The sequence below is a fragment of the Elephantulus edwardii genome, unplaced genomic scaffold, assembly GCF_000299155.1.
Source record: "Elephantulus edwardii isolate Elephantulus edwardi_28Jun2011 unplaced genomic scaffold, EleEdw1.0 scaffold00141, whole genome shotgun sequence".
In the NCBI taxonomy this organism is placed as follows: domain Eukaryota; kingdom Metazoa; phylum Chordata; class Mammalia; order Macroscelidea; family Macroscelididae; genus Elephantulus; species Elephantulus edwardii.
The window spans coordinates 2,825,515-2,834,004 of NW_006399891.1; the positions used below are offsets into that span (position 1 = coordinate 2,825,515).

The following is an 8,490-nucleotide window of genomic DNA, read 5'->3' on the forward strand; positions in this document are numbered from 1 at the left end:
GGAGGGTCAGACTCAGGGTAATGGAGTCTGGAGTCAGGCTCAGTTGGCGTGATGGAAGTGGAGGTTCAGGCTCAGGGTAATAAGGGTAGGGTCAGGGTGAGTTGGGGTGATGATGTGGAGGGTCAGGCTCATTTGGGGTGATGTAGTCGAAGTGTTAGGATCATCTTGGAGTTGAGGGCAGGATTGGGCTCTGCTTGAATCTATGGGGGTGCAGGCCCGGTGCGCGGCCTGGGCCCTGGAGTCGTGGCCCGGACGCTGGCTGCGAACCCCGCACCGCACGGTGCGCTCTGGCGTCGTTCCCGGGCGTCCCCAGCGCGCGCCGGGCCAGGCGGTGGGAGGAGCCCTGCGCGGACACCGCCCCCGGCCCGAGGCTCCTCCTCTCCGTCGGCCTCCCTCCGGCGCGGCCGCCCAATCCGCAGCTCTCGGCCGCGCAGAGCCGGGCCGCTTGTGTGGCCGTCGGAGGCTGAGCGCGACCCCCGTGAGCCGCGGTGCCCGCCGACCAGCGCCGAGCGCGACCTCGGGACTGCGCTCCGTCCCGCGCCGCCACCTCCCCCCTACTGTGGCGGGGGCGCTCGGCCTGCGCCGCCGCGGCCGCGATTCTCCTCCTCTTCCTCCCGGAGGGAACGGAGCGGACAGAGCGCGGCGCCGGCTCGAGCGGGAGGAGGCCGAGGCGGAGGGCAGCGCGTCATCCCGGCAGGAGAGCCTTTCACCTCCAGCCTGAGGCTGCGGCTGCCCGTGGGGGAAAGCAGCAGCGGCGGCGGACGCTGAGGCTCTGGGAGCTCCCTGGCCATGGAGAGGGGGTCCGGACCCCGGGTCGCCAGGAACCCGGCTCTGTCCCTTTGGACCTCTGTGTAGGCACCTGAGCTGACCGACGCTAAGCAGGGAACGGGAAGGTAAGAAGCGCGGAGTCACCGGGCCCGCCCCGCCCCCTGGTGCACGGATGGGCCACCTCGAGGATGCGGGGCGCTATGGGGGGGACCCTGGACTCGCACCTCCCGGGCCCCAGGCGACCCGGGCCGCGCTGCAGAAGTGGAAAGCCTCTTCCGCGCCCTCGCGCCTCCTTCCCCCGCCTCTCCTCTCTGCCTTAGGGTAGCCAGACTTCCCCCGAGTAAATCCTCTGCATAAGAAAGGCTCCCAGGCAACCGCGTCTTGATTTCTCTTGTTCGTTGCATTTATGGGGAAGGGAACAATGGACCTTTGAAAGTGAACTGCCTTAAACTTTATGCGGAGGGAATAAACCCCACAGGAAGCCGGGCCCGGCAAAGGGCTGATGGAATGTGCTTTGGGGTGATCTTTGTCTCCCTACTGTGTCCCAGGTTTGGTGGGTCTCCCCACCCTACTCATCTGTTAGATAAGGCTCAAAAACTACAAGCGTCTTAAAACTGGGGAAATCAGTCACCCCACCTCAGGGTCCCTCTGCAGAGTTGAGTGGATCTGGGAAAGGATGGGGCCATGCACTGCGAGGACCCCCAAAATGCTGCAGTTTATACAGTTACTGTGCCCCTAGCAATAAAACCTGAGGCCCTGGCTTCCTTGGATGCCCTCAGCGGCGGGTTGTCACCTGACCTCACCAAGGGGCGGAAACCGCTCACTTAAATTCCCGGCACAAGGTTAGGAAAACAGACTTTGATATATGTCTCCTTTCATCAGCAGTGAGGATAGAGTGCCTCGGAATTTGAAGACCTGCCTTGGGTTCGGCCCCTAGTGTGAGTGTGACAGTGTGGTGAGATGCTGCACAGTTGCACGTGCTCGGGGCGCGCAGATGCCTTTTTCTGAGCTTTTCCAGTGCAGTGAGACGAATATTTAGCTTTGGCGTGGGATTGTGGGTGGGGGTGGGGGGTTGGCCAGAGCCGAGCATGGTGTAAATCCCAGGGGCAGCCAGCCTGGACCTGTTAGAAATGCCTCTGTGTTAAAGGGAAACGCATTTGAAACGTATTTTAGCCTTAGGGTTCTTTGCTTGACCAGAACGGAGCTGTTTGCTTCAGCCTTGAACGCTGCTTGCTGTTTTCACAATGAGCCCAGGCTTCATACTCTGATTGTGTCCCTTTGCGCTGTTTTTCACCGAGATCTTGTGACTTTGTATTTCTGGGCAAAGCAGAAATGCACTTCCTCTGTTTAGTAAACAGTGGGTGCTACCTTTTGGTGCTTTGTTCTTAACACTAGATTCCCTCCCTTCCTGCAGCCTTCTGTGTACCTGGCCAAGAGGATCTGGGTCAGTGGATAAGCGGAGCTGGAAGTCTGACTTTTGCCTTTCAGTTCTGGAATATGAAGGATGAGTGTTTACAGGCTCAGAAAATTATGTTTAGAAATGAATTATTCAGGTATCACTCCTGTACTACTCTATCGGCCTGGGGGTGAGAGAATAAGCCTACATCTGGTCGGTATGTGGGTAGGGACAGAGAAGTAGGATCTGAAGATTTTTACATGGCTTTTGTTTACTTTTTTTTTATCACAGTTAGTTGTTTGAGTTACACATTTTTTTATTTTATTTTTTTTTTTAGAGTCTCAGGATTTCACAACAGGCAAAGAGGATGGGTAACATCTTATCTATGTGCTAATAGCCCCTAATCAAGGCTGCTCTGGACAACTACCCTGGCAATGAGAAGAGGATAAAATGAGTGGACAGTAGAATTTTGTATGGACATTTTTGAAGTTGAAAGGCTGCTTCCTACTGATTAGCTGTGTGCCTCCGGACACCTTTTCCCCCCCTTTTTTCTTACAGTAATTGCTCCTTGGAGGCAAGGATTCTGGGGCATAATTTGGAGATGTAAGGAGGGACCAGTCCTTGGAAAGGGACATTATGCTTGGTAGGGTGGAGGGACAGTTCAGGAGGGGAAGACCCTCTATGAGGTGGATTGATTCAGTGACTGGGGTAATCGGGATGGGTGTGTCAGAGGCAGTGTGATTGGCACAGGACAGAGCAGAGTTTAGGGCTGTTGTACAATAGGGTCGCCGTGAGTCGCAAGCAACTCACCAGCACATAGCAACAACCACAACAATTTTATCTGACTTTTTACAAGAAAATTTTTATTTTATAATGGTTTGCTTATAATGGGTACATTTTTGAAATTGAAAAGGTTGAATCACATTTCAGAAAGAGAAAATGACATCATTAATACCAAATTCACAGTTCTGTACCCATGAGTATAAAGGGAAGACCCTCAACAAGATGGATTGATTCACTATTGTTACATTGGGGTCCAATGTGGCAGAGGTGATAAAGATGGCACAGGAATAGGGTGTGATTCAAATCCCTTGCTCTTTGGTTTACTGTGATTCATACATAGTCATACATAGTCAACTCCACTTAACAACAACTGCGTTTTAAGACATAGGTTCTTTTGGCATTCCATGGGACATTCAGCCCAACACCACAACTCAAATGCATTGATTCTCCTGTCTTTATTCATTGTCAAGTTCTCAGATGCATCACAGGTGATTGAATTGAGATGAAGTGGTTGGAAATGGGGAGGCCACGGACCTTATGTGGTAGCTCACATGTTTACATAGTCTCTACCATTAGATACTCAGTTTAGATAGGGACACCAGGACACAATGAGAAGACCAGTTTGGGAGAATGAGGCACAAGATGCTTTGAGAACCCAGAGAAACTCATATGTCAGGGGAGGACAAAATACTCTGAAAAATACAGTGTATTAAATCAGACAAAATAGAAAATAGTAAGGACTGAAAGGAAACTGGAGCCAGGATGCTGTTTTGCAGTGTGAAGATCGGAAACATGAAGTCAGACGAGGTTTAAAAGGAGTGCTCTGACCATTATTAACTGCTGGTGGACAAGTCTCTGATCCCTCTCCTACTCTTCCTCATTTGTTCAATGGATTTTAAAATATTTTAGAGTGATTTTGAAAAAGAATTTTTATAGTGATTTTTTTTCCCAAGATAATGTAATAAATTTGTTCTGTTGATGATATAGTGCTGTAATACACATCAGTAGTCTTGGTATCAAATCACTTGAAAATATGTTTTATTAAAGCTGGAGTCAGATATATACAAATCACTGTTAACTGCTTGTGGCCCCAAATGTTTGGAATCCCCTCCTGAGTAGGAGTCTTTAGCCTTTAGGTTCATTGTTGTTACATAACATTCCTCACTTGTCCAGGCGTCTTCCCATCGCAGCCACAGGAAATGTCATTTAGTTTGGGTGGTGAGCATTACTTACAAGAATAGACTGTCTAATGCAGCGCATCATTTGAGAAGGGCCTGTCTGGGTTTGCATAAAAACTTCCTTACTTGTCCCCTTGTTTCCTAAGCCTGCCAAGCCCTGCACTTTCCTGCATCCCAGCAGAAGGAATATGGAAAGAAGACCCACAGAAAAGCCATGAATCTGCATGCTTGAGATCAGTTAAATCATTCTTAGCAATTTTCTCCATTTGTAGAGGGGTGTAATTTTCTACTGTTAAAGATAGGCTATTCTCTCAGCAGCAGCTGCTGTCTAGGTGAAACTTGAATCTGTAAGCAATACTTGCCTTCCCCACTCCTAATGGGTTTAAGCTCATCTGACATTTTAGTGAATTGCCTTTACTAGAAATCCAAATTCAGATACTTAAAGCTATCAGGTGAAATTTGACTTCCCCCACCCCCCACGACTTAACATGGTAAAAAAGGACCTTAAAAAGAATATGAAAACAGAAGTGGAGTCCCAGAGAGGCTAAGTAATTAGATAAGGTCATCTAGTGAATTAGTGGCTGAGCAGGGACAAGGACCCCTTTGTCCCTACTTCCAGTCAGCACTTTTCTCCCCCAGTATAATCTAATTTGTTTCCATTTAGCTTCATTAGCAACTTAGGTATTTTAATGTTTTGGTGGTCAAATAATTTGCATTTAGTACTAGAAACACATTGTACCCACAAGTTTTTTTTTTTTTTTTGTACCCACAAGTTTTAAACAGCTGCTATAGCTTCTTTTTCATTTCATAGTCTTTATATATGATACGGTGCACTTGGTGGAGGGACAGCATTAGTACTAAATCTCTGTCAAAGAAGGGACAAAGTGTAAAATGCCAGCTTCACTTGCATTTTCCTGTCATGGTATGCAAATCTAAAATCTTGTACAAATGTGCAGTTTTTTCAAAGAAGCAAATTCCTGGAAATATTTTTCAGGTTGGTAGTGTGCAATCATGGGATAAAAACGAACCAGAAATATGTTTGCATGTCCTTTTGTTTTTCCTGGCCTGGCTTTATGAAGCCTTTAATGTCTGTTGTCAGGAACTGTGTTCAGCAAATATTTGGTTGCGTTCCTAGTATGTGCGCAGCACTGTGCTGGTTGCTGTGAGCTGTTCAAAGATGAAAAAGGCATAGAGTCTTGAGAGAGAGAGAGAGAGAGAAAAAAAGCCCAACAGGCTGAGAAGCTGAGTCGGTATTAAAACAGAAATTAGTCCTTTGGTTTATCAGACAAATCAGCTTTGAAATTACTGTTGTTAAAGAATCCTTGCAATCTGATTTGTAACCATACACTTGCTTTCATTACATAGTGGAGAGTGATAAACCTTTTAAGCTTGTGGTATCCTGGCTCCATGTTAGTTTGGACAGTAAATAAGAATTAGACAGCATTGGACTAAGAAAAGAAAGTTTGCTTAGCAGACAAAATAGCAGTTTCAACCTTAATATATTGAACAAATGGCTTTTATGATTTGAAAGTGTGATTGGGATCTTGTTGCAGTCGAGACAATTCATACTGAACTACTGAGGGAAAAATGGTCCTCCAGTGACAGTGAATATGATGTAATCTTTTAGAAATACATGAATCCACCATAAAGTGAATGTTTTAGTAAGCTGCTCCTAAGAGTGAAATTGCTATAAAAATTTAGAAGTGCTTAACTAATGTCTGTGTCCCCCTCTGAGACTACAAGTCCTTTGTTGTCTTAATGGTCTCTGCTGATGGTGACTCATTTCCCTTAAGAAGGAATAGCTTTTCACATACAGTGAAGTTAGAAGATTAACTATTATCATTTCAGAGATTGGAATAGGTTCGTTTAGCCAAGAACAAGTGCCTAATTCCTGTTTTGGAAGAAGTGAGAAAAGGACCATTGTTTTTGATACTACCAGTATCACTGTTGTAACACTTTATATGAAGATTTAAAATATATTAGGCCTGTTGTTGTACTATGTATTGATTAGGAACTGACCCATAGCTGACCCTCTGGGGGATTTTGAGAGACAGTTAATCTCACAGGAGGAAATTGCCCATCCTCCTGTGGAGTGGCTGGTGCCCTCGAACTGCATGCCTTCAGGATTGCACCACAACTTCTTATCACTAGGTCACCAGAACTCCAAATATTAGGCTTAATGAATTTAAAAAGTGCTACTTTAATTGTTCTATAGGTGCTTACTGTTGGCTGTGTTTCAGCCATCCTTGATGCTGAGAAGCCTGATAGATAGGAACCTGATAGGAAATAAGATGTATATAAAGATACAGCTCAAGAGATCTAATGCTACAAAGTGCTTTCTGCATGGTTAGTGACAGCTTTTCAGTAGTGACAGTTGCTGCTTTGCTAATTCTGATTGAGACACAGCCTGCCTTATGTTGTGACCCTTCACTGTGACCATCGGTTAACTAATGACTAACTCTTCCTTGCTGCCTTGTTACCGTGTTGTCCAAGCTTAGTTTTAACCTTTGAGCATTTCTTCTTGCTTGATGTTTCTGTACATGGTACTTAAGTTCATCACACAGTCACAATTTGTCCTACTGGACTTTATGAAGAATGCTGCATTAGGGTTGGAGGAAGACTCATCAACAAGCTGCGTTATGCAGATGACATAACCTTGCTTGCTGTGAGGAGGACTTGAAACACTAGCAACAGAAGATCAAAGACCACAGCCTTCAATATGGATTACATCTCAACATCCGTAAGACAAAAATCCTTACCAGTGGGCTGACAGACAAACATCATGATAGATAGAGGAAAGGTGAAAGTTGTCAATGAATTCATCTCATTTGAATCTGTAGTCATCAACACTCTTGATACCAGCAGTCAAGAAATCAAAAGACTTACTACACTGGGAAAGTGCAGGGACCTTTCCAAAGTACTGAAGAGTAATGATATCAGCCAAAGACTCCGGTGTGGGGGTGCCTGATCAGAGCAATAATCTTTTCAGTCACTTGCTGTATATCTGAGAGCTGGACAGTGAATAAGGCAGACAGAAGAAGAGGAATCTCTTTCAGTTGTGGTGCTAGAGTAGAGTACTGAGTATCCCAAGGACTTCCAGACGAACAGGTGTCTTTGCGAAAGTGCAGCCACATTGTTCCTTAGAGGCAAGAATGGCAAAGCTTCATCTCACATTCTTTGGGCATGTTGTTAGGAGAGGCTATTCCTTGGCAAGCTGGAGGGCCAGCGAAACACAAATATATTGACACAGTGACTGCAGCGAATGTGCCCAAGCATTTCACAAATGATAGGGAAGCGCAGGATAGAACAGGCTTCATATCAGTCAGTCGTTCATAGGGGCACTATCAGTTGTACTTGACTTGGTGACACTTAAAAACAACAAATGTGCTATTGGTTATGCTCTGTTTCTTTGTATCTTTGCAAAGTCAACCCATTACTTTCAAACAAAACCAAACAAAACCATTGCCAATCAAGTCAGTTCCAAGTCAGAGCAGTACATAGGACAGAGCAGAACTGCCCTGCAGGGACCAACAAAACATTAATGATCACAGACACAGAGTCTAATGAGTTCAAACCACTAACCTTTTGTGTTACAGTGGAGTGTTGGAAATTCTGCCTTTTGACCTTCTGGCACTCCTGATTCTTCATAAATATTAAGGAATATTGAAGAGATATCTGTCTTAGTTTCCTTATGCTTCTGTAACAGAAATAGAAGTTAGCGGCTTTAAGAACAGAAATGTCTTTTCTCAGAGTTCCTAAGGGTAGGAACCAAATTCAGAGAGTGGCTCTGGTCTGTTTCGGCTTCCATAAGTCCACAGCCCTTGGAGTTTCTGGGCTTGTATGTTCATTGGCCTCCCTTGTCCTGAGATAGTGTCCCTGGCCTCCATTTTGGTGCTTTCTTCTGTGTCTAAATGGCTCTTTTTAAATTGAGAAGTAATTAGGTTAAGGATCCATCCTCCATTTATGTGATCTCATTAACAAAAGAAATCTCATTTACAAGTGGGATTACATCCACAGATGCAGAATTGCAGATGCCAGCACCTTTTGGAGGATGCAGTTCAAGCCCTACCTGGAGACATAGCAGGGTCACTCAGTATTCCCATGAGGAGAGAGAATAGAACTGTTTTGTGTTTGGAACCAGGAGCTCAGCTGCGGGTAAACCGCCTGCTTGCCAGCCTTTCAGAAGGACACAAAGACATCTTAATTCTGATTTTTTCTCCTTGTGTTGAATCTTGTTGGATATTTTGGTTTACAGACGGAAGGAAGGAGGCAGGAGTTTCTCATGGTACACTTCTTTTTTTTTCTTTTTTCTGTAATTATATTTTATTAATTTTCATAAACATTTACAGAGATTTTGGGCTTCCA

General features: G+C 45.5%; 1 protein-coding gene across 1 annotated transcript in view; it reads left to right on the plus strand.

The window, feature by feature from the left end:
* Positions 1–778: 778 nt before the first annotated feature.
* The window catches only part of TMEM2 (transmembrane protein 2), a 111,833-nt gene continuing 104,121 nt past the window's right edge, over positions 779–8,490 (plus strand). The window contains exon 1 of the mRNA XM_006894422.1: positions 779–893. The gene's annotated coding sequence lies outside the window, so the exon portion shown is untranslated. The remainder of the gene's footprint in view (positions 894–8,490) is intronic.